This window comes from Charadrius vociferus, unplaced genomic scaffold (genome assembly GCF_000708025.1).
Source record: "Charadrius vociferus isolate BGI_N301 unplaced genomic scaffold, ASM70802v2 scaffold266, whole genome shotgun sequence".
NCBI classification, from domain to species: Eukaryota; Metazoa; Chordata; class Aves; order Charadriiformes; family Charadriidae; genus Charadrius; species Charadrius vociferus.
This window is the reverse complement of record NW_009649114.1, coordinates 3,220,788-3,224,093: the sequence shown is the minus strand read 5'-3', so window position 1 is coordinate 3,224,093 and position 3,306 is coordinate 3,220,788.

Genomic DNA, 3,306 nt, shown 5'->3' with positions numbered 1-3,306 from the left:
CTACATAGGGGGTGACTTCTGTGCCGTGTCGGGTTCTTGCTGCAAGACGAAGCTTTAAAACCAGGATGGGAATAAAAGCCGCCACTCATTGTCCCCAGCCCTGCTTCAAACGCAGCTGGAAGTGGCTCCTGCTTGGTGCAATATTTACCCTGAAATACCCGGTGGCTTTAGTGACGCCAGCGCTGCCAGCTTGTTAGGCAGCTCCGTGTCTTGGGTCCTGCTCTGTGTCCCTCCAGGGCTTAACAACCCTCGTGGCTGGGGGTCTTTGCCGTGGAAGCAGGACGGTGGCTTCGGCCGAAGCTGCATCCCCAAATCCATGGTCCCGCAGGGTGGTCTGAGCACGGGTGTGATGAGTTTGAGCCATCTCTGCACTGGTTCAGGGGTCGGTCCTCCGCTCTCTGGAGCGCCGGTGATAAAAGGTGCTGAAGGTGCATAATGAGAGATTTCCAATGTAACATTGTGCCTCAGCTCTTCATGTTTCTGCATTGTTTAGACCCAAAATCCGGAGTAATCGCTTGCCCAAAATAGCCTCTCGCTGCTCAGCCGTGTCCCTGGGCCTGTGCCACGTGAGCCCGCGCGCTCCGACACGGAGCAGCTCCTCCGACACCGCTGAATCTGTCACTGCTATTTCATTTTTAAGGACTGTTATAACGTTTTAGTGTTGAGGAGGAATGGCTGGATGTCAGCGGGAGGCAGGAGCAGGAAGGTGCTGCGGGGTGTTTGCTGCCGCTCGGCATCAGCTGGAGAACCATCGGCAACGCTTCGTGCCGGGGCCCGATCCTGCTGCAGAGAGCTTCTCGTGGGATGAGGAACTTGTCTTCTCCCTTTTCCCTTCTTTTCCCCATCAGCTTTCTCAGGAGGGTGGGAGCAATTTGGGAGGGGAAGAGGGTCGGGTCTGGTTTCCAGTTGTCTTTCCCACTGGGTGAGGGCTGGGAACTCGCTCAGCGGCGGATCCCGGTAAGGAGGGCCAAAAAATTAAATCAACGTGTTTTGACAAAGTGTTTGCGTGCGTGTCCGTGGACAACTGACACTTTCTGTCCGGGGGTGTCCCAGCCCATCCCACACAGATAGCGGGTAAAATAACTCGGTGCTTTCTCTGCCACCAGTTCGGCTGCTGAGCCCTGGGGTTGGCAGCTCAGATTTGGGGGCGGGGGGACCCGGTGAATTAGGCAACGGCTCCTTTTCATCCTCATTTATAAGCAACAGATTCTAAACAGGATGGGACCAGTTCACCAGTTACATTGAGTGGATCAGACTGGAGATGATGGCTGCCAGGAGCCCTCGTGCTCTCCGGTGAGCAGCGAAGTGGGGTGCAAAGCTCCCCAATCCCCTCTCCCTGCCCGGCGCAGCCGTGCCGGAGCAGCAGCCACAAGAGGGAAGCAGGACATCGCCCTGAGGATGGAACTGGCTGAAAAATCCTGGAAAAACACCATTTGGGGGGGTTATGGTTTTGCTGCGGCTCCCCGGGGAAGGGCTGCGAGCGCGGGGCTTGGCCCCAGATGGGTGTAAGAAGTTATGGGTTGTGTGGGGAATAGATGCAGCCCAGGTGATGCTGGCAGTGACAAATCACTGCAAAACAGGTCGGGAAATGTCACGCTCTCTGGGCAATGTGTGCCGGATTAGTGCATTTCTATCACAAAACTGGCTTTCTTATTTAATCGAGCAAGACTTCCCATTGCTGGAGCCTCCGGTACCTGCTCACGAGGTCAGTCCCCGGGGCAAACCCCACAGCTTTTCCTCGACTGAGGTCTGAGCCTGAGCGCATCCATCAGTGCACTGAGCTGTGCCGGCCTCTGCTGAGCCCCCAGGGGCTGCGATGTGGGTGCTGAGGGACCGTGGGGTGGGCGGCCCTGGTGCCGTGGGCTGTCTCCTTGCCGGCGCTTTTGCCGTTAGGTGGAAGTGTTGTAGAGAAGAAGCGCGCTGGTGCTGCCTGACTCCAGGCTCAGAGAGCGGCCAAAGCCAGGCACGAGTCCTTTGTCCTCCTGAAACATGGAGGCAGTGAGGTACAAAGGGGAATTTTTAGGCTGGATACATCCAGGAGAGAGGAATAAATCCCTGACAAGAGGCTCTGATGTTGCAGCTGGAGGAGGTTTGGCCAGAGATGGGTACGGCCATGAAGCAGCGGTGCTGCTGCTGGTGGAGGAGCGGGGCTGGATCCCGGCGCTCGCTCCATCCCCTCAGTGCTGGCATGGGAGGGGGTTTGGGAGAAGCCCACAAACCCGGGGAAAGTCCCCCTTTGGTGGCTTCCAAGAGGCAGGTCTGGCCGCTTGACCTCGGGCAGGGTTTTGCTGGGTGTCCCGCATCATCCGGGTGGGATGCGGGTGCCCGGCAGGATTCCAGGCTGCGGGAAAGCCGCTGGCGGGGGCTTGGCAGCCCCCAACGTGGGCAAGGGGTGACCGGGGGGGCTGCCAGGGAGCTGGCACAGCCGCAGCAGCCTTCCTCACGAGGAGGAGGAGGAGTTATCGTCACTTGCAGCCGAATCATCCCTCTTTCATTGCTAATTCCTCCCCGCAAGCCTGGATGGGCTTTTCTTTCCCCCATTTCTTTAAAATGCAACTCTTTTCCATCGAAATCTGGTTAGTCATGAAGCGTATAATGAGTTTTATATATATTTAAAATGGTCTGACATTCGGCATCCCATTATCCTCACTCCTCGAGAGAAACATGGACTCGATGTGTGAATGTTGATCCAATAAGAGCGCAGTCAGTACCATTTTTGCTCTCTGAAATATCCATATCTATTACCCATATTCATGTGCTGTTTATGTGTAGGAGTCTCTTTCTTGTGGAAAGAAACCCGAGGCTTTTCTTTTTTTCCTTGCGCCTGTTATTTAGGGTTTTTTTTGGGGGGGGCAAGCCGAATCATTTTGTTGCTTGGTTTTATTTTGCAATTTTGTTTATTCCTTCTTCCTTCGGTAAACCCCATCTCCAGCTCTAACTGCCCGGCGCAGGAAAGCTCAGTGCCTTTTTACAAGCAAGCTGTGCCGTTTCTGCTGGCAAACTGCTGCAGGGGCGGGGGGCTGAGCCCGGGTCACCCCGCTCGACACCCAGCCTGAAACACCCTGCAAACTTCCAGAAAAGACTTTTCCCGTTCCCCATCGTCTCGCTGAGGCTCTTCTCTGCCTGACGTCAGTGAAAACTTTCCCTTTGCTGCAAAACCCTCCCCAGGGAGCACGACAAAAGGACATGTTCTTCTTTCTTTCTTCTTCCCCTCTTAAATCCTTCTCCTCCTCTTTTCTTTTCTTGCAAACCAGCCTTGGCTTCCTCCTGTGTCACCAGCACTAACCAGGAGCCCGTGACCCGCCG